The sequence below is a fragment of the Mesocricetus auratus genome, unplaced genomic scaffold (genome assembly GCF_017639785.1).
Source record: "Mesocricetus auratus isolate SY011 unplaced genomic scaffold, BCM_Maur_2.0 Super-Scaffold_100013, whole genome shotgun sequence".
Taxonomy (NCBI): Eukaryota; Metazoa; Chordata; class Mammalia; order Rodentia; family Cricetidae; genus Mesocricetus; species Mesocricetus auratus.
Window position 1 is genome coordinate 12,820,786 of NW_024429196.1, and position 26,273 is coordinate 12,847,058.

Sequence of the window (26,273 nt, forward strand, 5' to 3'; positions counted from 1 at the left end):
AGGCGGTGGTGGCACACGCCTTTAATCCCAGCACTCGGGAGGCAGAGGCAGGCGGGTCTCTGTGAGTTCGAGAATAACCTGGTCTACAAGAGCTAGTTCCAAAGCCACAGAGAAACCCTGTCTCGAAAAGCCAAAAAAAACAACAAAAAAAAAAGCACCAGCACTGGGAGACTGGGAGAGAGAAAATTGCCAACTGACTGAAATGAGAGAAACATGATGGTGTTTCCCAAATGGTCATGGACCTGCTTCCCCTAGGTCTTCATCACACACAGACATGGTACAGTTCCCTTCCCTTCAATCACTGCTGTGTATATTGCACATCGTACTATAAGGATAAATTCCTGCACTGGGCTGTGATTCTTTAATTATTATACTATGGTAAATGTTATTACAGAATATTGTAGTGGCTATTCTACACTTGAGTATCCCACCCCACTTACTCTTACCCCCACATTATTTTAGAGCCAAATAATTAATTTCGTCTTAGTATTAACAATTTTCTTTAACAAAATCTTTGTTTATTTTTCCTTTGTATTTGCTTTTCTCAGTTTTTTGCTTGCTGGTATGCTGGTTCACATGGTTTTTGAAGACAGATTAGAGATACTTTGTTCTTTCTTTGCCTCCTCATATGTTAAATCCCTTAATTTAGAAGCTTCATCAACTGTCTCATTATAATTCTCATTTAAAATCATTTATATATTCATTTATATATAGTCAAATAGGATGGGAATGACTTACAACCAAATTATTTGTAGGCTGAATGAGTAAATGAATAAATCAACCAATAGTAAAGTCAAGTCCAGGAAATAAAGATCCACAAAACAATATAACAAATATATACCAGCATGTACTCCTGCCTGACACAGAAGGGCAGAAAGAATGGCCACACACTGACAACTGACTCTCTGACATTCAGGCCTAATCCTGAAACAATCGTCCTGTCTCCAAGGCAACTGAATGTCAGAAAACAGTAAAGAAATAAGAGAATTGCCTCCCTCCTAACTGACCCTCCCTAGAGACTGAACACTAAGAGAGATTCTATTTCTTTACCTTTCCTACCATCCCTACTTCAGAGCCTGGTCTAATTCTTTTTAAATTAGTATATAGATTAGCCAGTGTGGCCAAGGCAAAATAACTGTGCTATCGCTCTACAAATACAACCTTCAATGCAAGGTTCACAGGCAAAGGACAGATTTGAGAGAAGAAAAGAAAAGGTAGCAATTCATAAGAACACCAACTAATCTAGTTAAGAGTCTTAACCTCGGCAAAGGGACATTTTAAACCACTCTCCAGGGGATTCTATTTTTTTTAATTTTACAAGCTTAGTCATAAAATATTCCAAATTAATAAAAACATCATAAACCAAAATTCACTTATCTTTAAGTCTATACAACTCAACAAACTTCTACATAGCTAGAACAGGCATTTAGAATGGAAGCTGTAGAACTCCACACTTTTTAGTACCAAATATATTTTATGCATTTTCCCACCACCAAAACAAACAAAAAACCCATGACAGGTAGAACTAGAAAACAATTAGCTTCATATCCTCCTTTTATACCCATGCCCAGTACCTGCATCAGGACTTCCTCATCCCCTTATATTTAGCCTTTCTTCTCTTTTCTTCATGTGTGACTGTAACTCTACCTAAAAAATTTTATGACTCACTTTCATAACACATTAATTCACTCCATTTTATATGGAATATTATAATTTATGAAAAAGTAGATATCTAAAAATTCACGGAAGATAATCAGAAATGGCAAACATCACCCCCCTGTTTCCCACCGGTCCTGGTAAGCTAGAGTTGATCTACTGAAATACAGCCCCTTCTGCTTCACCTTGCAATATGCCAGACATCTGTGCATTTCACTGGGTAAAGGTGGCACCTTCTCTACTACAACTCACAGATCAACTTCATCCAAGTTCCATTGCCTTGGCATCATCTTCACCATAAGAATCTTTGTGACAAAAAGGCAGCCCACAGAATGGGAAAAAATATTCACTAATCCCACATCTGACAGAGGGTTGATCTCCAAAATTTACAAAGAACTCAAGAAGCAAGTCTCCAAAACATCAAAGGACCCTATTAAAAAGTGGGCTGCAGAACTAAATAGAGAGTTTTCAATAGAGGAGTCTAAAATGGCTGAGAGGCACATGAGAAAGTGCTCAACATCCTTAGCCATCTGGGAAATGCAAATCAAAACAACTCTGAGATACCATCTCACTCCTGTCAGAATGGCTAAAATCAAAAACACCAACGACAATTTATGCTGGAGAGGATGTGGTTAAAGGGGGACACTCCTCCATTGCTGGTGGAAGTGCCAACTGGTTCAGCCACTTTGGAAATCAGTATGGAGATTCCTCAGAAAAATGGGAATAAACCTACAAGACCCAGCAACTCCACTCTTAGGCATATATCCAAAAGATGCCCATTCATACAACAAAGATGTCTGTTCCACTATGTTCATAGCAGCATTATTTGTAATAGCAAGAACTTGGAAGCAACCTAGATGTCCCTCAACCGAAGAGTGGATAGAGAAAATGTGGTACATCTACACAATGGAGTACTATTCAGCAGAAAAAAACAATGGAATCCTGAGATTCGCAGGCAAATGAATGACACTAGAAGAAACCATCCTGAGTGAGGTAACCCAGTCACAAAAAGAGAAACATGGCATGTACTCTCTCATATATGGATTTTAGACATAGATGTGGGGAGTGCCAGCCTACAATCCTATGGCCAGAGAGTCTGGGAAACAGAAACTTCATTTAGTGGCTGGTTAAGTACTGAGCTGAACTCAAGAAAGCCAGTAACAGAGAGGGAGGACTGATGATCAAAGGGATTAAGACTGGGCTGGTTTAACCCCCAGAAACTGCTGACCTGACAAAGGTTAACTCTTAAATCCCAGGCATCAGCTTGGGAATCCAGCATGGGACTGATCAAGACCCCCTGAATGTGAGTGTCAGTGAGGAGGCCTGGGTAATCTACTGAGCCTTGGGCAGCAGATCAGTACCCATCCCAAGTATACACACGGACTTTGGACTCCCATCCAACAATGTGAGGTGCACTCTTACCCTGAACTCTTGGGGAAGGGTCTAGGCCCTGCCCTATATGAAATGAAAGACTATGGACACCCCCATGGAGGGCCTCACCCTCCCTGGGGAAATGAGGGGATAATGGGGGGTTTGGGGGGGAGGGCACAGGAGGAGGGGAGGGAAAGGGAGAGGGACCTGGAACTGACTTGTGAAGCAACCTTGTTTCTTATCTAAATTTAAACTGAAAAAGAAAAAAAAAAAGAAAAAAAGAAATTGTCAGGAAACTTCTGTGAGAAATAGTGGCTGTAATAAAATCCCTGGATAAAGCCAAAAAAAAAAAAAAAAGAATCTTTGCAATAATGACTTGACCAAGTAGGCAAGTCCCATTTCCACAACGTTATGCTACCACATTAGTAAAATTTCTGAAAAGTTGGTAAGGTCAGCTTCCCTTTGGTCTAATTAAAAAGTATTACCAGCATGACTTTGCTGGATCCTGTGGTCATTCTCTTCATATGCTGAGTAACATCTACCCTAAAGCTATTTAAATAAATATTAGCACCTTTGCTACAGTAACACTGCTGTCTTACATATAAAAGGAACTTTGCAGATGAAAGACAAGGATCTTGACATGCAGAGTGTAACTCACAATCCAGGTGGCCTCAATATGATTCACAAGGACCCTTTCCCAAGAGGATGCCAAGGACAGAGAAGAAGAGACATCAAAAATGGTGGTTAGAGTATTGCCCTAAAGTCCTGGAGCCAACGAATACACGCAGTCTCTAGAAATTACAAAGACCAGGGAAAGTATTTCTCCTGAGACCTCCATAGAGGCTGCTAACCCTGAATCCCCTTGACTTCTCTCCAAGGAGACTAATTTCAGAATTCTGACATTCAGAAGACCAAGGTAATAAATCTAGGTCATTTTAAGTCAGAGTCTGGATAATTGCCTAATGTAGCTATAGGTTCTTCAGAGGCTTATAAGTGATGAAACAATAGTAAACATCAGAAATTAGGCTGCTTATTTTCTCTAGAATCCAAAATAAACTTCAACATTTTATAAAGTAAATTGCTGTCTGCCTAGAATGACTCTTCAAAGCAATTTTCATCTGGGTAGAGAACATATTATCAAAATTCCCACTTCCCACACCATTCACGACAGCTGCCCGTTCCCATAACTTCAACCACTCTTCTGGGGGATTTTAGGGAGTAACTATAGACTCACTGTTTGTGTTTTCCAAAAACAATCTACCTTTACCTCCACAAAAGGAAATAATAATCCATTTTCACTTCCTTGGCAATGTGAAATGTGAGGTAAGGCCAATCCCATCAACCCCCTTCCATCCCACTAGCTTTTAACACCAATGTACACTTCCTAGTGTCATCACTATTATAACCAGCCTACATAAAATTACAATACTAATTGATGAAATTAGAGTGTGGTGTTTCTTCTATCATATGAAAAATACTCAATGTAGTTGTCTTTCTTCTTAAAATATCAATTCTGGGCAATACTCACAGCAACAGTATATACAGCCTTTAATGTCCATTTTTACTATCTGTATGCATTTGTTTCCTAGACATGACAGAATATTAAAAAAATGTTTCTGACCTATGAACTTTACGTATTGGCTTGATATATGACAATAATATAGCCCACCCTTCATACATCACAGTTTCAGAAGACAAAAGCAGTCAAAGAATGCAGCGATTCAGGGAATATAAATCTAGATGATGAACGTATATCAGAGGGAAATAATCAGAGAACTGCATTACCTAGCCTGTTACTACCAAGCATAATCCCAGGTCCTAAATGACAGTCATGAAGAGAAGGGGAGAGGAGAGGAGAGGAGGGGAGGGGGAGAGGAAGGAGGGGAGGAGAGGGGTCAGAGGGGGGAGGCACACACAGATGACAGCAGCTACTAAAATCCCTTACATTTTTGAGAAAGGCTTTATACCTGTTGTGGTCACAGAAAAGCTGGCTGTGCTAACAGTGATGGGGGTGGCACATGATGGAGTGGGCCAGGGATAAGCGTCTCATGCTGTCACTTGTGCTAACAAACCAGAAACTGTAGTCAGGTGACTGAGCTAACCACTCTTCCACTTTCCTGCAAAATGAGAGTTGACTATATAGTCACTAACATCACTGTCAGTTTCCAAGTACTATAATCCTTCTGGGAAGGTTGAAACAGTGGATGAAAATTCATCAAAGTGGGCTGAAGAGATGGCTCAGAGGTTAAGAGCACTGACTGCTCTTCCAGAGGTCATGAGTTCAATTCCCAGCAACCACATGGTGGCTCACAACCATCTGTAATGAGATGTGGTGTGTACATGGAGGCAGGGTGTTGTATTTGTAATAAATAAATAGATCTTTAAAAAATTCATCAAAGTATCATAAAAATATAATATGTGAATGAAATAATTGTTAAAGGATGTGGCCTGGATGTGACTCCATGTGTCTATAATCCTGTCACTCAGGGAGCCCAAGCAGAAGGATCTTGAGTCTAGGGCTGTCCTACATTATGACTCTTTTTCAACATGAAAACACAAACAACAGGTATGGCCGGTGCCACCAGCTCTACCCCAAGAAGGTTTTTCTTCAAATGTTTTGATAATCTTTTCTCTGGTGGTTGATTTGTGTCTTTCGTTTGTTTTGCTATGTATTCCAGGCTTGCCTATGCTTCAAGCTCCTGTGTGAACCAGGGAGGCTCTAACTGCCCCACTGTGTTCTTCACACCCTGCTCAGGAGCCTCTGCCCCGTGAGCAGACACGGAAGGAGGCCATGGAACAGAACACAGATCTTTTGTCAGTGACTAAAAACAGTTAAATTCAAGCTCCACCCAGTAAAATTCCAACATGATTTATTCATTTTTATGTGAAATTTTGGAGACTACACCATTTACAGACTACAAGAAATATGAGAATACAATTCTAGAAGATTACATAGATAACTCAGGGGAAAAATAATTCAGAGTTTTGATAACTAGCATGTTAGAGCAAAGCATATTCCTAGGCTCTGAATAACAGCCATGAAGGACACAAAACAAAGTAGCTAGATGATCAATGCTAAGTTTCATTTTGTTTCTGTCTTTGAACCATGGGAACCTTATGAAGAATGCCTTGGGAAAAGGCCTAGAAACAGTCAGGCTAGCGTGGACTTCCGTGTGGGCCATATCTGGAATCTGTTGCCCACTTCTTTCCATAGACTTAGAAACACATTTAAAATCACAGAGTGTTTCCGATGTATAAAATGGAGGCAACTGATTAAAACTGACACTTGCAATTTCGAGGACTTAGGAACATTTCCCAGATGTATGTCAAATTTGTTTTGGTCTTTTGGGTGGGAAAGGAGGAACACGCACGTACTGTCAAGGTGACTCTCCATGCATCAAAACTAGAATGAAAGTGGTCGTAACTGCTGATTTTGCCTTTCCATGGCACTCCTGTTCTGGGAGCATCCACAACTACAGAGCTTTGAAAGAGCCTTACACATAGCTGCTTTTCAGGGGAACTCAGTGAAGAGTGGGCAGGGTTACATGGGGTTTGCAGGATGGTTTCACTGAGTGCACTTTGGAATGGCTTGGAGGGGTAGCACAGACCTGAGCTTTAGCCACATTTCATTGAGTTTCCTCACTTTCCTTGGTGCCTCATGCTCAGTACATGCTCTGAGCACCACGCACTACTGTGAGGGTTACAATCTCATTGATCTGCCCATTAGGTACCACCTGCCACAGCCATGCAAATCCCATGATTCCTCAGGAACTCATACTATCAAAATGGATGCTGTCCATTTCTCCTTTCTACAATAAGATCTGATGTGTTGCCTGTTATTTTGTATTAGTTCCCCTAGCTGAAAACAGAGGAAAGCTCTTTATTAAGGTGGCTTCTATAAGTGATATGCAAACCATTGTGAAAGCTAACACAGACATACAGATTTCAATTTCTTATAGGAGAAAACTAATAATAACAACCTTTACTTTGGATTTTTACCCATCTCCACATTAAAGGTCTGTGCTGGTCTTTTGTCTACAATTAACAAGTGATCTTTAAAAAGGTGGTATCATATAACAATCTAAAACTAAGAAAGTGGTTTTGCTGCTGTTGTTGTTGTTTTTGTCTCACCTGTTCATACTGCTCTGCTTTTCTTCACAACCAGCTCTGAGTTCATTGAAAGCTCCTGGTAATTATTGTTCTTGAGTTATTATCCCTTATCTCTTCTTGGGAGATAAGAACTTATCATGCCTCTATTTGTTTGTAAAACCAAGTACACACATCTGTCAGTAATTGATCATATTTCTTGGGTAATAACCCTTTAAAATAGCATGCTAGATTGCTTTCAAAATTCTGATGTCTTCCCTTTTGCTTGTATCATTAAGCGCCGAAATGTGTATGCATTCTCTGGTCATTTAAACCCTGAAGTAAGCTTCCTTTAGAGCCTAAATGTTCACTAGTGATGACACCCATGTTTGCTGCCCAGCTGCTCTGGCTTATTCAACTCTGTAGTCTCCTTGCTCTGGAGCCTCCTCCCTGGTACTTTTTCTTCAGTAATCCATATATGAATTTTTCTAACCATCGTTTCAACTCTTAGTGGAATGACTGTGCTGTTGTTTTTAGAGGAAAAGTACTTTGCCTTTGCTGTAAAATGTTTGGAAGTCATGGAAAATCACTGAAAAGAAACAGCGCCTTAGTCTTACCATCTTGAGAAAAAGCACATAATTCATGGTGGGTGTTCAGTGTTCATGGTAGGGAGAGTGGAGTGTAATTGTTTCTGGCTTTCAGACATGTATTCCCACTCTCTGAAATCATATATTTTTCTCGTTACTGTGGCTATATAGAACTAAGTCAGTACCCTTCTCTGTCCAGGCTGTATTGTATGTAAACTGTAAGATATAAATAGGGGATGGGAGATGGATTGTGTGAAGTGCTTGCCACACAAGCATAAGGACCTGAGTTCGTATCTCCAGCACTCACAGAAAGGCTAGGTACAGCAGCCTGCATCTGTATTCCCAGAGGCAGAGGCCCTGAACTCACTGATCAGCCTGCCCAACTAAATCTATATGCTACAAATTCAGTGAGCAAACCCTTTCTTTAAATATATGGTGTAGAAAAATCAAGAAAGACACAAATATTGGCCTCTGATCTCCACAGGCATACCCAGAATCACAGAAAGAAAAGCAAGATTTTGCTGTTATTCCACATAACTCATAGTTTTGCATGCACTATTCTAATAGCTTCACAGATGCTCAAGCCTCTGAATATATAATGTTCCTATTGCCAGTGTCAGACAAATAGCAAGAGTACTAAGTGTAATGGTGTGCCCAGCTTTCTGCTAAACAAAGCACACCTCAGTTCAAACGAAGCATTAAATAAAGTCTGTAATCTAAGCAAACAAGTTTCCATCAGATGTCTTGCAAGCCTGCATCCTAGTCTAAGAAAAGAAAATTTAGATTTTTTTCATAATGACATGAATGTAAAACATCTCTGTACCCCCTTCAGCATACTTCGGTATTAGAAATGAATATCGCAAACTTGGCCAGGTGACACAGGTCTGTAATTCCAAATACTTGGGAGCTGAGGCAGGAGGATTGTGAGTTCAAGGCCAACTTGGATAATTTAGTGAGACTCTGCCTCAAAACCTGAAAAACTACCTATGTTGGGAGGCTATATCCTAGAGCATTTTCAGAGAGAGAGAGAGAGAGAGAGAGAGAGAGAGAGAGAGAGAGAGAGAGAGAGAGAGAGAGAGAGAGAGATAATATTGTTATCTTTTTGAGCCACCACCTAAAATTGAACATTTCCACATTTCCAAATGGAACTGAATGGTTTTACATCACTGACAGAGCATCTGACAGAAGCAACTTTGGGAGGAAAGAGTTAGTCTGCCTCATGATTGCAGAGAGTTCCAGGGCGTCATGGTGGAGACATGGTTGACTAGTTCAGTTCCATGAGGAATAGGCATGACTTGGTGATGGGCCAGGGAGCAGGGAAAGGGCAGTGCTGTGAATAGGAACTTTCTATCATCTTCAAAGGCACACCCCACATTCCAAAATAGCACCACTAGTTGGAAACAAGTGTCCAAACATGAGCTGGGGTGGGGGCATAGCGTTCATTGCACACTGATCAACTATTTAGTGTAGTTTACCATGTTGATGAACATATCCTTGATATTCAGAATTTTCAGAGGTATAAGAAACTCTGACTCCCATGCTTCTAATTTTGGAGTGAATTGAAGACTGAAGAAGAAACAGATTGCTGAACCCTGATAAGGCTTCTGGCTTGTTTGACTTTGTTCAAACCACTTAAAACTGAAGAGAAAAGATGAGATGTCTGAGTGTTCTGAACAGGTGATGTCCTTTTCTGTGGGATACACACTAGCTCCATCATATTTAATTCCCTGAACATTCTAGACAAATGTTTAGAACTATTCTAACTATAATGCTTTTGTTTAAACTGTGTAAGGAAACTTGTTTCCTGGTATCCTCTTGAAATGGATGGACCCTGCTTATGGGCTTTTCACATTATGGGGAACTCTTCTGACCATTAAATGGTATCTGTTTTCAAATTAACCCTCTTGTGTGTTCACTCCTAAATCCCTATCAAACAAAGCAAAACAAAGAGAAAGTCTTAATCTCTGGAAAGCTTTGGAGAGCAGTCTGAACAACCAGGGTCTGGCCAGCTGGATTCTGAGAGAAAACCTGGAAGAGAGCACTCTGTCAGGTAAGGTGTAGACAGAAGTTTCTGTCCTACCTCGTCCTGCTGCTGTTCAGTCCCAAATAAACACACAGGGACTTATATTAATTATAAACTGTTTTGTCTATGGCTCAGGCTTCTTATTGGATAGCTCTGTCTTAATCATTAACCCATTTCTATTAATCTGTGTATCTTTATGTTGTATTGGCTTACCGGTGATACCTGATACTCTTGCTTCCTTGGCAGCTACATGGCGGCTCTCTTGAGACTTACTCTCCGTGTTTCTCTTCCCACAATTCTCCTTGCCTGGTAGCCCTGTCTCTGCTTCCTGCCTGGGTACTTCCTACGTCTCCACTGGTGAAACAGCTTTATTCACCAACCAATAAGAGAAACATATATTCACATCACACAGAAGGACAACCCCCATCAGCAGATTCCCCCTCCAAGGCATTGTCAAGATCACAGTGTCCATGCAGGACACATGACCTAATATGAATATCAGTATCACTAGCAAGAGAAGCAAAGGCTGGAGTCCAGTGCTACTAAGGCAAGTGCCATGTGAGAGACTGGAATCTAAATATGGCTTTTCCCAAAAGCAGTTCTGATTTCTGAACTGCAGGTATAAAGCAAGATGCAGCCAGTTATATGTAAAATGACAATCCTTTATTATAATGTTGTGATCATTCCAAAGGCACAAGGATAAATATTACATTAACTGTCTGGTGTAGTTCTCCACACTGGCAGAACACAAGAAAAAAAGTGTACAATCACAGAAGCAGTACAGTAAATTCAGAACAAGCATCCCAGAAACATAGCCTGTGATAGAAATTCTTTTTAAACATAATTTTGTATTGATTCTTTGGGAATTTCATGCCATGTACCCTAATCCTACTCATTTCCAGTCCTTCCATATTTACCATCCGTCCTTGTAAACTCCCCCCTAAAAATTTTTGAAAATTTAAAAATCATTTGCTGACCCCTCTGGGCATGACCTGCTCCTCTATCAATCTCCACCTTCTGTCAATCCCACATAGCTGCTGCATTTCCAGTTCTGCTGTGCATGCACCACTCTGCTCCTCCGTCTTCCTACGTCTCCACCACACAGCCATTGGTCATAGTGGCGTTGGGAGCTATGGTGTGTCACACAGTGCTCTCTTTTGCCCCGCATCTTTACTTGCAAATGTTCATTGTAGTGAATCAGTGGCCTGGTTCAAGGCCTTGGGTTCTGGTACACCATCAATACTGGACACTCACCAAAACTCCTCTCAGAAATCCTGCAGTTGTCCTGAGTCATGGGGATCCTGAAGCTATGGTTCTGCATGACTGGCTCCTTCATGCACTCCAGGAGCTCACGGATGGTGTAGATGTTGTGGTGGGCCAACTCAGAGCCTTGGATCTGGGCCTGGGTGGTAGCTGAGTTGATCTGTCCACCAACTCTCCTTCATCCATGCCTCCAGGACCTGCTCTCCTGTGCTGCCCAAGTGAGGGGTGGGACCAGCTCAGCATGACCCTCTGATACCAGCATGGCTTCAGGGAGAAACCCAGACTACCACCAGGGCCATAGCTTTTGGCTATAACATGGGCCACAGACGTCGACACAGACCCAGGCTGCAGAAGGGCCACAGACCCAGACGTCTCTATGGACTCAGGTGGTAGCACAGACCTCTCAGATCAGGCTGTTTGTCACCACCACTGCATTTTCAGTTCTGCCTCTCTTCATAGTGCACAAATGGCTCCACTTATCTGCCTCTCCCATCTCTCTACCACACAACTAGAAATTAATGCAGCAAAGTCTGTGCAGGACCCTCACAGAAAATCAGTGTGTCACTGACAGAAATTAAAGAAAATCAAAGTAAATGTGAAAGCCTTGCAGGGTTCTTTTATTCCAACTTAGTAAATTTTAAATCTCAATTTGTAATTTATAGAAATGTGAGAAATAATTAAAACAATTGAGAGAAAGTTGGAGTGTCAATACAAAACATTATTGAAGCTCTGATTATTGACACAGAAACAGAATATAAGCTAATAGGTAATATTGATCAAGATTGAGAAATTAATCAGATTGATCCCAAAGCCATATGAGACAGGGAGTGTAATCAACTGAACATATGAAGAAATAAACATATTTTACTGTGTTTCTTATATGCCCAAAACTCAACTGGATGTGGGTCAAAGGGTAACAGAAAAGTCTTTCAGTCACAGCACACACTAGAAATTTCATGAAGGAAAATTTCTTTCAACAAGATATAATTACCAGAATAAGAATATATTCCAATATCTACCTTTGACAAGGGATATATGTGCAGAATATATCTTATAAATCAGTAATGTGAAAAAAATATTTTTGAAAAATAAGTCAAGAGACTTAAGAATGAACTTCAAAAGTAAAGGTGCCCAAAAGATGTTCAACCTCATTAGTAATCAAGGAGAATGAAACTGAAACTAAAATAAATTATCGCTACATATCCCATAAGCTATAATCAGAATGAACAACATCACACATTGTCAATCCCAGGAAGCAAGTGTCACAACTGTATGTGATGGGTAGAAGTGTTTGTCCATATAACCACTTTGTAAGGCTTCTTTAATATGTCACTAAGAGGTTATTTCCCTCCTCTGTGACTCAGCAATCCTGCATGTAAGTATACATCTGACAGAAATATGTATGCATAATCATTAGAAAATTTTCCCGACTACATTGCTCATGGATATAAACAATCCTTATGTCCTTTGTAATGTACTAAATACATTATGACATGTTCCTCAAATATATGAAAATGAAAAAGTTCTTCTTGGACATACCATGAATAAACCTCACATTATCTAGTATTAGGCAAAAGAACCCAGGTTCGAAGGGTGCATGCTGCATACTCAAGAATATGATATTCAACACCAGTAAAATGTATTTGCCATTAAAAAAACAGAGAGTCTGTAGGGGATGGCATTATGTGCAGGAACTATGGGAAATAGTATTACATTCAGGGAACTATGGGAAATGGCAATTTGCACCTGCCGTGAATGATGGAACCTAGATGTGCTCATTGTACAAAAACTCAACAAATGTCACATTAGATCTATGTCAATATAGACCAGCTTACTCAATATATGTGATTCTTAAATATTAAATATCAAATATTAGTAAGGACTAAAAGAAATAATCCTATTTCTATTTGAAAGGCTCATCAAATACTTCCTATCTTCAGAAAATACTACACATAAAAATTTGTGCTTAGCAAAACCCTGCATACTTATAAATTACCAACTTTTCCATTTGCATGATCATCAATATAATATATAAAACCACAAAAATACATAGGAAATAATACCATTTAGAATGATTTTGGTACACAAAGATACATTATGTTCATAGGCATCACTGCTTACTATTAGCTCTCCTTTTAGTAGGGATGCAACAGGACCATGGAACATTTCTTAAGTTTTCCATGGCCACAGTTGATCAAGGGTGGAGCCATTTAGTTGTACTTGGAACAAGAAAGTTTTAAAACCCATTAAGAAGATGTTTGGCATAATTCCTGCCACACCTTACTAGTAATTTACAATGCCACAACTTAGTCTTGGAGAAAGAAGCATGATATAGCCAAGGTACTGAATTATTGTAAACCGTAAACAAAACAGCAACATTGCTCTATAACCTTCCAGAGGAAAATGGAGGCTTGTATTGGTTATTATTTCTGTCTCTGCAGCTCCCTTGGCAGGAAAAGAAAGTGTTATTTGGAGAAAGGCCTTAGTGAATTAAATAATAAGGATAAACTCCAGTATTTTGGAAAATTCCACAGGCCTACACATCAACAGCAGAGTAACTTTTAAAAACTAATACGCAAGTCATAGAGAATTGCAATAACTATCTGAGCTACTTTAAATCAGAGTTAGGGGTAGAATTTAAGTCAACAAGTTATTTATAATAACAGTGTCCCATTCTTTATAACTATATGACAGCACCTCCTTATAACATTAGAAATTCCTATTCCTATGCAAAAACCTATTAGTGAATAATAAAATATTAATAATAAAAATATGGTTGCATCCTTGGCATCTGAGCAAGTTTAAGCCATTAGTAAATCAAATATATGTGCCAGTAAAATAATCCAAGTGTCTGTAAAAACATCCAAGTGGAATAGCTATTTTGTTCCCCTCCCTTTAGTAATAACTTCTGAGTTTGTGTTAGGATTCTAGAAACATTATATAATGAGATGGCACCTATGTTGTGAATAAAATTATTTGTAATACCTGAGGGACTGTCAGTATTCTAGAGATTTATATACTATTCATTCCAAACATAAGATATGGAGAGAAACTACTTTTAAAAAAATAAAAGATGTTCACTGACCTTTTCCATCTGGCTGGTTGTTTACCAGGAGATCCTTCTGTCTTAGCATTTCCTTAACTCTACATTGGTTCCTACCCGTTCCCTGGATGGTACATTTGCAATGAAGATACTTTTTTCAAGGATTTTTCATTTTTTTTTAAAGAATAGGGAGTAGATGAAAATATAAAGTAGATGGATGCAGTGAGTTAAGTCAAAGTCTGACTTTGTTTGTCTTTTGTGCATTTATTCTCAGAAGCGATTCCTGAAGAAATAAAGGAAACAATAATGTGTACTCCTTTATAGGGGAACTTGGTCACATGGAAGTGAATGCCAGGTCACAACATGATTGCAATCTGGTTCTCAAGATTTTCCCACTCAGACCTCAGCTCTGTCAGACATCATAGAGACCTCAGCTCCTTCAGACATCATAGCTTCCAGCTCTGATTACACAATGTGTCAGAAAATGCATGCCTATTTGAAACTGAAATTAGACTGTCGCAGTGCCTCTGACTTTTCAGAGCTCTTGATGTCAACCAGGCTGTCAGGGACCCTGAGGCTTTACAATAACAGAGAAAAAAGCAAAGGGGTAGGGTGTGTTTCCAGTAGGATGTGCTGAATAATTATAATCTGTAGAAGTGACAATAATAGATTAGGCTGATAGTGCATTCTTTGAATTCTTATTCTAATAATTGTTCCAAATTCTACTCATGATATTTTCTGTATATAAAGTTACAAAAGATGTTTTGCTAGCTGTAAAGTGACTTTAAAACTCTTAAGTTAAATCTACCTTAACTTTCTGTCATTTTATATGTGTTAGCTACTGTCTATAGCACTTGTAAATTAAAACATCGCTCTCACTTTTCATTGATGTCTTAAGTTTTTATTTTATGTGTGCAGGTGTTTTACCAGCATGTATGCCTGGGCATCACAAGCTTGCAGTGCCCACAGAGGTCAAAAGAAGGGTTGGGTTCCCCTGGAACTGTGAGATGCCATATGGGTTCTGGGCATTGAACTCTGGAAGAGTAACTAGTTTCCTTAACTTCTGAGCCATCTCTCCTGACCCATTTAGTGTTTTTATAAATAGACCTAATGCATTTCCTCTGAAGGATCTACAGTAATTTGTCCATAATCTATCAGCTTCAAAATAATGCAATATCTAGAGGAGCTCTGTCAAGAGTAGAGGGAGGAGACTGCCTGTGGGCCATGTGCATTTGGCCCAGGACTTGAAATAAACCCAAGTGAGAGAAGATAAGGAGCTCTGGCCAGTCATGTGTGCTCCGTTAATGCTCCCGGCCATCCACTGACCTTTGGAGGATTGCTATTATTGACAGTAGGAGGGAAAAAAGAACAGCGGCTCTGCCCTTTGCAAATGAAGAATTCTGATGTGTAACTTCTGTTTATATATCTTGTCTTTGTTCTCTTCCCATTCAGTAGATGTTTAAAAAATAGTAAGGAATGACACCTTTCCTCTTGAATGACAATCTATGAGTTATTTGGTCCCTATCTACTCTTTGCAATGGACAAGGGGTAGGTAGCAACATCTCTTACACTCAAAATAGGTTCTAAGGGCATCTGCAGTGTTATGCTGCTGAAATTAATGAAAATCCTCAACATTAGTAAATTGATGTATACTAGCAGCACTGTGAGGGTCCATGTCTATACATTAAATTTTAGAATCATTGGGATACCCAAAAAAAATGAGATAGACTATGTGCCTAAACAAGGACATTTAAAACATTCTACCCATAAGAGAACCCTAAAGACTTAGATATTTGGCAGTGGGTAAACAAATCCAATGTCTTTTGCAGGCCTACATGTTAACAACATTCTATTTGGACACAAGACCATGTAACCTCATGGACCACAGCATGTGTTGTTGCTGGTATGGAAATTAGAAGAAAATGAAATGTCATGTGGTGAAGAATTTCATTCTAGGCTTAAATTTTTAAAAGATAAAACATGTTTTCATATGACTCTTTCACACATATTGACCTGGAAGCTTCTTCCCTACATGCTATCCTTCATGGATGTAGGCAGTGCTGTACAAGCTGCTATGGGAAAAAGCTGATGTGAACCTCAGTAACAACTAACCTAGTATGACTCACCCACTCACACATAGTAGTAGTAGCTGTCAATGTTATGGAGTAACCAACAGTTTTCTGATTGGATTTAAGGCCTGTTTCATAGCAGAGGACTCATACATAGTACAATAAGCCTGTCCAAAAACCCATGGCTAGGGAGGTCATATGCTCTGGGGGAGAACTTAAAACTTTTATTTTTGCTAAATGATCATAACACCAACACCAAACTGCATTCTAAATATTCATCCTTACTTGATTGATTTGTGTGATTTTCACTCATCAGAAAAGCTTGTTAATGCAAGAAAAGTGGTTAACATAAAGACTCATAATTAGTCAAAGTACAGGAAATAGGTGACTATGGATTGCTCGGCTATAAACAAGACATCTGTATCACACCCATCCACCCAAGACTCAGAGGACATTGGACAGTCTTTGTAAGAGCCAGGTATCAGAGAAGATTAGGAAAACACTGTCTTCTGAACACAGCAGGGCAAAGGCTCTTGGGCTCGTGAACTCACCACAATTGTGGCTGCCTGCACAGGACCTATACAAGACCAAACCAATCAACATTCCAGTGTGGCTGTGGAAAGTGCTCGCAAGACTTTTGACAGCTGACACCTGCCAGGGATGTGAGAGTCCATTTTCTCTAGGGGTGACCATGGGCATACTCTCATGCACATACAGACAGCATGAATTAGACTCAATGGTTTGTAAAGGGAAAAAAGGAAGACATGAGGTTGGGAGGGGGATATGAGGAAAGGAGTTCTGGGAGGTAAGTGAGAAATGGTATGATCATAATATATTGTATGACTGTGTGAAATTTTCAAAGAACAGATAAAGTAAAAGTTAAAAGTGAGACAGGAAATAAATGAAACAATCAAAAAATAAAGCTAGTCTGCTATTCTTTTTGTCTCTTTCCTTAAGACCCTATGATCATGTTCTGGAACATTGTCTAAACTTGCTTTCAGGGACTTAGTTCTCTGAAGACCACTCAAGGTGAGGCAAGCATCAATAACTCAGTTCACCCTCTTTCTCCTGCTACTGAAGATATCTTTCATGCAATGCTCATTCTATGGAAACAAGCAAATGTATGCCACTCTAATATGGAAAATAACTATCCTTCCCTAGTGAGAAATCATTTTGAGAATTAGTGTAATTTTTAAAACTAAAAGAAATAATTCTAAATATTGGAAATTAATATAAAATAATATAATAATATAAATGCTTATGATTTAAAATATTTAAGCCTAACAGACTTCTTACAGAAATGACTGAGAGGAGAGGCAGTGTGTTGTAACAGGAGGACAGGGAGATGAGAGTAAGAAGGCAAATGTTTCCCCAGGTCAATAATTAGTACATTCTGAGTCCCAAGCTATTGAAACACAGTACCTGTGTGTGTATCCTTACATCATTCCAATAAACATTCACTGAACACAAGTGAGTTTGGGACTATGTTGTCTCTAGGCCTCAGTTTCTTTCCAATAAAAGTAAGAAATTGGCCTCTCTAGGGACAGGAACCAAGGTATGTACATAGAAAAGACTCCCTGGGCTATTTGGATAAATCAATTCCATGAATCATTAAGGTTGAAATCATACTCTTCTTGCATGTCTTATAAGTCCAATATATAACTCCACTTCTAGGTTTCATGTTTCTTGGGAATGAGGCATAAAAACTCAAGTTTGAATAAATGTCAGTCACTACTTTGGGGGACAATTATAAAAAGAGGGGAAGTTGGGAAGATAGATAGACAGTACAGACTTTGGGAAAGAATAATCATGGAGAGTATCCAGCGAAATAGGGAGCACCAACTACACAGCTCAGGCAGGGCACTGTGCAGCAGGTACAACTGGAGTCCTCCATCAAAATAATAGACGTCTCAAAGGCAGCAGCGGAGCTCTTGCCCTACTGTGAGGAGCACACCAGGAGTGACCCTCTGCTGACCAGCATACCAACCTTAGAAACCCTTTCAAGGATGAAAAGACCTACACCATCTTACAGAGGACACTTGAAGCAGCTCTTTGCATCTTGTCAGCCAAGCAGATCCCCGGCATCAAGCTGAAGAGGGGCTTTCAGCTCAGCTAGGAACCACAGCTGGGGACCAGAGTGCTCTTCTCTTGGCAGGACAGACACTGAAGGCTTCTTTCCCAAGTTGTCCTTTCTGTACCTTTTACTGGTTTAACCAACCCTATTTCCTGTGTTGTAACTATGGTGTCATATTGTGTTACTGTGAAAAAAGAAAGTGGCATGGGTAAAAGTAGCTCGTCTTATAACAATTGATTAATATATGTCAATACCTAAATTAAATTAAAATACCAAGAACCAGAAGAGTGAGGGGGGAGGAGGAGAAGGAGAAAAGCAACACTAGCAGACAGAAACGTAGAAGGATAGTTTAGCTGAGATTAAAAGAGAGTTCCTGAAGTTTAAAGGCATAAACAGAAGTGTTTCCCGGCATGGATTATTCCAGGTCTTTGTGTTTTTTTTAAATCAGTGAAATTTCAGCTCTAACGTCCTATGAATTCTTGCTGGATCCCATTCGAAATCAATCTCAGGATAAAAGAAAGTCCCTGAGCTCCGTCATAAGAAACTCTGTCCATTTCACCAAATTTGTCAGTTTTACCTTTTCTTAACTTCATCAAAACCCATTTCTGCTCTGAGATGCCTCTCCTAAACCTGAGTTTCCTCAAGATATATAGTTTCAATCAATGTGGGTCATTACTGCTGGGACAATTATAAAAATGCAAAATGTTAGGAATAGAAAACAGAAGTAAGAGGATAGCTTACATGGAAGAAAATGGTCTACATTACATAATCATATTCATCACAATAGTGGGAGCCCAATCCTGCATGACAGAGAGCAGTTTGTCTTTGGGATTATGCCTCAGGAGAGAGAGAATCAGATCCTGGGCTAGATTTAAAAATCTAAAGCATGAAATCTGAGAACCACTAAATATTAATATGGCAGGCTGAGCAATGAAGCTAGAATGTGTCTTAGTATGTATATTATGTACAGCAAAGAAAAATAAACTTGTTAGCATGTCAATCAAATGACAAGACAAAAAACTTCCAGTCTGTTTCTATAAACTTGAGATCCTAGATGCAAAGCAACATTATATAGAGGTACTATTAAGTGAAGGGATAAAATGCCATAGGTGTATATTACAAATGTCATATAGCATTTTCATTATTTCATTTCTGTGGACAAAAATAAATAGCCTTTGTTGGTTTACTTAACACACTGAACTTCTAAATCATTAATGAGTACGTTATACTATTAACAAATTCTTCAGGATTTCTAGATACTAAGAAACTACTCTAACAAAATAATTATCAAGCTGGAAGTGGGTGGCTTGTGACACACAAGGCCTGGCCTTAGTGACCCAAATTACTTCAGCTTGTAACCTTACCTCCTACAATTCTACAACCTCCCAATAAAGCACCACTAGCTGGTGGCAAATGGTCAAACATAGGATCCTCTGGAGGACATCTTCCATCCAAACCATAATAGTATCTAACATCAAGCCCAGGCTGTACATATTCTGCTTTCTTTATTAGCAAGACAGTAATTGTACCTACTTACAAGCATATCCCAAGTAAACGAACTCAATGCACTAACCAATCCTGAGAACAAGCTCTCTGCAGTAGCATTGTTTGTAAAACACACTGTTAATTCTGTCATTCTTTAAATCTGTGTCCACTGTTTTTGAAAATGGCTTCTAATTAGCAACTAAATTTTGAGCTAAGTTGGAGGAGGACAGTCAGCACAAATAGTTACTAGATTTCTTCTAGTAATGTCCACAGACTTCTAAAAGTTCTGAAAAAATTACAGCCACTGTAGTCATGATTGAAGATTTGGTGTCCAATGAGATCCTTTTGACATTCGTCCTCTCTTGGTCTCTCTTCTAACCTTCCCTAAAGGTGTCATCTTTTAGCTTTCCCCTTAAGCCCAACAGTTAAAAGTGAACAGCACAGATAAAAAGTTGTGACCTCAACATTAACAGTTATAAGAGCCTGTGAGGTTAGAACCCCCTGGCCTGCTTCCATTTCTAAGATTCTTAAGTCACGGACTCCTCAGAATCAAGTCTATCCCCAGAGAAAAGGAATTTTTCCCAGAGTTGGGAACTGAGAAGGGAAAGTCATTCCAAGACACAAGAGAACAGAGCCAATCCAGTATGTACCACTAAATTCAACAGTTCCCCTGTGAGATGTTTCACTCTCTGGAGCATTGCTGACAGCAACAGTGCTGCTGAGCACAGCAATATGTCAGCTGTGGTGAGGCATGGTGCTAGCAAATAGTTAAGGGCATGACAAAAGCTGGAGAACTCTCTGGAAATAGGTTGTCTAGGTGACTCAGAGTCGAGGCTTCTGGATACCAGCCTTTAAAACTGCAGGTCCATAGACAGACTGACGCACATGGTACTGAGATTTTCTTCACTCTCGTGAATATGTTCCACTTCCATTAAAGTATAACTGACAAAATTTGGACACATTTATAATGTACATATACATACAAAATTAATTTAACTAGTTAACATATACATCACTTCAAATAATTTCGGTGGTGAGAAAATTTAAGATTTCGTAGTAATTTCCAAGTACATAATACTTTAAGCCTAGTCATACTATAAAACAGAGCTCTGTTGATTATTCATCCCAGGTAGCTGAAATTATTTATGGTTTAGCAAACATCCCTCTCTTATTCCTGACTCCTCACAACTGTCTGTTTTCCTCCTGTATGCTGAGTTCCACTTCTTAAAGATTCCACACACAAATGGAATTATGCAAAATGAAAGAAGAAAACAACACTGTGTGAAGAACCTATGAAATGAGGGGAAATGCTTGGAAGCAGTAAATTTAACAAAATATTAATATCGAGATATATAAAAAAGAAGAACTAGAGGGCATTGAAATATGGGTCATCAGTTAAGAGCTCAATCTTCTTTTCCAAGGAATCCAGGTTTGATTCCCAGTACCCACCAAGCAGCTCACAACAGTCTACAACTCTAGTTCCAGGGGATCTGTCGCCTTCTCTTGACTTCTGTAGACACCAGCCACACCTGAGATACACAATGGGGAAGACCAGGCACAGGAGGCAGCTGGCCAGTGGACTGGCAGTCAGGAAATAAATAACTGCAAGTGGGGTGGATCTGCATAACTAGTCCTGCCCCTGGTGCCCCACTCTCACCCACAAGGCTCCATCCATCTCCTAAAGGTTCCACTTGATCCCACACAGGGAGTACAAGTTCCAGCACATGAGCTCATAGGACATATTTCATATTCAAACCACAATAGGACTCTTTAAAAATTGACTTGGGAACTAAATTTGAGAAACAATCACATGTTTATACAATCACACACATCCTTCTGATTTTACATTTCAAAATTTCCATGTAAAAGACGTTGATTTAACTTTGTTTAGCCTAGAGTTTTTCTTGTGTATTTAGCAACTTTTTATGTATAAAAAAACTAACTGCAACTCTAAAAAGACATGTTTGCAACACTATCTTGATCTAATGTAATAGGCTGAAGGATTAGAATGTCACACTGCAGACCAGACTTTCTGATGCTAAGGAGTTTAGTTAATGTTGACAACACATAGATCTCAGCATTTTTGCCTGGGATCAAGGCTGACAGTACAAGTGCCCAAACTGGAATTCACTTCTAGTTAACTCATTCATTTTTAAGCTGAAGAAACAAGACCAGAACTGTTAAATCACTGGGACACAATAGCAAGTTATAAAACATTTTTAGACTCTGTTTGAAAATGAGGAATCCAATGTTTTATTTCTGTGCTTAACAATTATTTGAAGCCAAGAATCAAGCTCCCATCCTTGTTGGGGGAAGTCCTGTGCATTTGTCAATAAAGTACTGTTGAGCCTATAGGAAACCTAGATAGGAGGGACTAGGAGTCCAGGAGAACTCTGGGTAGGAGAAACACAGGAGAGTCAACATGTAACGCCATTGGGGTAGGAAGCCCGGGAACCTCTCCGGTAAGAGACATACATAGATTAACAATTATGGGGTAATTACTTAAAGCAGAGCTAGCCAGTAAGAGACAAACAAGGCCAACAGCTTCATAATTAATATAGCCTCCTGTGTGTTTATTTGGGGACTACAAAGTGGCAGAGCCCAGGCGGCTGGCGGTGATAAACCAAAGCGGCTAGCAAAGAAAAAGCTTCTCTTAACACATCCTTCCATTTTTCCGTCAAAGTTCTGATACAAACACTTTCCATTAACTGGTTGCTTTGTTATATAATTTTATGAGTTAAAACAACAACCGTTATTATATATTCTGAGGGTAAACTAAACCACATTTAGAGAGTAGGAATCTAGGTTCTAAAACTGTTGACTACATTCCATTATTCTGTGAGAACTTGGTTGGATTTTGATACAAAATAACCCTCGTATATACACTATTATGAGTGCCATATGGCACAGCCAGTGTTGAAAATACTTTGACAATTTCTTAAAAAGCTAAAAGCAATCCTACACTATCCGCCGAGCTCTGTAGAACTTATTCAGAAGAAACTGAAGCATATTTATAAGTAAATGTTAATACTTGTATTGAATGTTTAGAACAGTTTTATGCATAATAACAACTAAATATAACCCAAACATCCATCAGTATCAAACTGGACAGTGAAACACCAGTCAGCTGAACCAAAATTGGTACTAAATGGTACAAAAAAAAATACGTGAATTAAAAGTACTGCCCTATATGAAATGACAGACTATGGACACCCCCATGGAGGGCCTCACCCTCCCTGGGGGAATGAGGGGATAACGGGGGGGGGGTGGTTGGGGGGAGGGCACGGGAGGAGGGGAGGGAATGGGAGAGGGACCTGGAACTGACTTGTGAAGCAACCTCGTTTCTTATCTAAATTTAAACTGGAAAATAAAAAAATAAATAAATAAATAAAAAGAAAAATCAAAGGAACTTAAACTTCAATCCCCATTTAAAAAAATATTATTTCTTCAAAAAAAATTACTGGCATCTTCACATGAACCAAGGCAATGGCATTGCACTTGACAATAGCTGGTGTGTTCCTCACCATCAGTTAATAGAAAAAAATAATTAAAGTTGCTTAATAATGGAATTGATAAAGCAAATAAAACTTGATCACATCAGGTAGTTGTGGTGCATGCCTTTAATCCCAGCACTTGGGAGGAAGAGGCAGGTGGATCCCTGTGAGTTCAAGGTCATTTTGGTCTACAGATTAAGTTCCAGGACAGGCTCCAAAGCTACAGAGAAACCCTATCTTGAAAAACAAAACAAAACAAAATTGATCACATATGAGAAAGCCTCAACCCTGTGTATCCTTCTTCTTTATTTAAATTGGTATTACCAGATATGTATCTTGAGTACATTTTGCATTTGGTTCAAGAAAGTAGTCAATATGCATAGCTCGTACTGCATGCCAAACTTAATATTTACTTCAAAGAAAGTTGCTTGTACAATGGTTTCAGTTGTATGCTGATTTAGCACTTACTTGTAGATCATAATTTCCATGAAAGAAAAATTGACAGATAAATTATGGCTGTTCAGATTGGTTATCTGGCGGGCATTTTCTTGCAAATGAAGGAAAAAAACTTGTTCAGAGAAAACAACTGCCAAGATTTTCTGTCAATGACAAAACTCAAGTTTAAGAAAGCCTGTATATACTACCATAATCTTGACAGCTTCCCAAAGTTAAGAAAGTTAAGTGCATTTCTGATGAGATCAGTGGTGATGTTGACAAATGTGATTTTTACATTTGCAAGCAAATATGTAATCATTTGGAATATATAAAGAACTTAGTAGACAATATCTTTAATATACTGCATAAGAAAATTATGAATATGTTAAAGGCATTTTCAACCTGAAAGACACATGCAACAGTACAAGAATATTCATTGAAGTGGTTCCAGACTACACATTGTAGATAATATTTAAGAATGTATAAGCTTGTCAGATAAAATCCCAGCATGGATGGGGAAGGCGCTTGTGAAGTCCCACCCCTATCTGAAGTCCCACCCCTATCTATCTATTGGTATTGATGGCTGCTATCGGAGGGAGAGACATTTTTTCTTTAGTGATGCAGTCCCCAAGAGGCTAACCATCTTCCAGTAGATGACCTTACACACACACACACACACACACACACACACACACACACACACACACACACAAAAGAATGTATAGGCTTGTAACACCACTGAGCAGTTAAGCACACCTGGTGCTCTTCCAGAGGACCAGTTCAGTCCCCAGACTGTCCCTTAACCTCCAACTCTAGGAGATACCATACCTTCTTCTGGCCTCTGAGGTCATATGTACACATACATTTTAAAAAACAAAGGTAAATCTTTAAATATCTAATTATAACCTCACGTTTTTGGAATATAAAAAATATCGACTTTCCCTGAAGCACAAAAGTTTTCTACCTACATATATCTGTTTGAGTCCAAATAATCTCACATAGTTCAACAAAAATAAATTCTGCAAAACATGAAATGCAGCAACATATTCAAGTCTTACACTAAGCTTGATGTCAGAGATATTTCAAAAAACAGACAAGGATATCAATTTAACTCTCAGTAGCTTTTTGTTACATGTAAACATAAACCAATTATGCCTACTTTTCACTTAAAAATTCTATGCTAACATAAAATGTATGACACTATTGTTGAAACATTAATTGACAAATATTTCTAATTTTAATTTATGACAATGTAATTATTGATTGCCATAGCTCACATAACCAAAATATCTTGGGTTATTAAAACATTTAACAGTCTAAGTAAGATGACAAACCCCAAAGTCAATTAAAGCATTTTAGTAGGAAAGGAAGTAAAGCAATCTCTATTTGCAAAGTTTCTGGGTGAGATAAACCACAGTATAAATGCCAAAACAAAAAAAATAATTTAGAAATCCAAAGATCAATAGCTTCTGCATAAAAATAACTTGTATATTATACCTAATAAAGATATTTACACAGAAAATAAAGTATTTCAAATAAATATAAAAATACAAGGCCTGCCTACATGAGAAAATCTTATAAACACACTTCTAATAGTTAGAAAAAATAGCACTGAACAAATAAATAGGAAGATGTCTCTTATTTTTGCACAGAAAAATACCAAGTTAATTTGAAATATTATCAAGGACAGATATATGGAAAGGATTGGAGGAAGAAAAGGAAAGGGAGAGATGTAAATTAGAATCCCAAAAAATAAGCAAAACAAATTTAATCCTATTCAAAAACTTGCTATATCCCTCTCTCAAATAAGAATAAAACATTTTGTTTCAGCAAGTTATGGTAGTGGTTACATGTAATTCCAACCCTTGGAAGGCTAAGTCAAATGTTCCAAGAATTCAAGACCAGCCAGGGCCACAAAATAAATTCCCAGCCAAACTGTGCTACAAGTTGAGACCCTTTCTCAAAAAGCAACACTCCAAAGCTTCTATAGAAAGATATTCAACAGGGCAAAGTGGATCTCTTGCTAAAATCAGAAAGAAATCCCACGACATGTCTCTCACCATTCTTGTCAATAACACACCTGGAGTTCCAGCCAGTACAAGTTAAAAACAGGAAATAAAAGGCATGGCAATTGATAAGTGAAGAAATAAAGCTATGCTTATAGATAACATAATCATTTAAACAGACTGTTTGAAAGAAGAAAGAAAAAGTCTTAGCCACTGATAATCAAAGTACGATACAAGGCTAAAACTCAAATGTCAATTGCTTTCTTATATACTGTTAATAATTCAATTTGAAACGGGGAGGTGGTGGTGTATGCCTTTAATTCCAGCACTCAGGAGGCAGAGGCAGGTGAATCTCTGTGACTTTGAGGCCAGCCTGGTCTACAAAGCTACACAGAGAAACCTTGTTTCAAAAAGCTAAAAAAAAAAAAAAAAGTTAAATTTGAAAAGAATACCAATTGCATTAGTAACTAGAAAGGATCTAGTTATAACTGTATGCTGACTACATGACCCTTTAGAAAAGCTAAGACTTTGGAAGCAATACAAAAGTCTAATTGTTGCCAGAGACTAGGAGGAAGTAGATTTGACTGAGTGGGACTCTTGGGATTGTTCAGACAGTTAAAACTATTCTATATGATGGAATAATAGATATCATAGCCATTACAATGTGCACAAACTCATAGG

General features: G+C 38.7%; 1 protein-coding gene and 1 pseudogene across 1 annotated transcript in view; one reads left to right on the forward strand and one right to left on the reverse strand.

The window, feature by feature from the left end:
- Window positions 1–26,273, reverse strand: part of Gpr158 (G protein-coupled receptor 158) — a 345,101-nt gene that overhangs the window by 211,726 nt on the left and 107,102 nt on the right. The gene's annotated exons all lie outside the window — the stretch shown is intronic.
- On the forward strand, window positions 16,882–18,214 carry LOC110343270 (annotated as a pseudogene).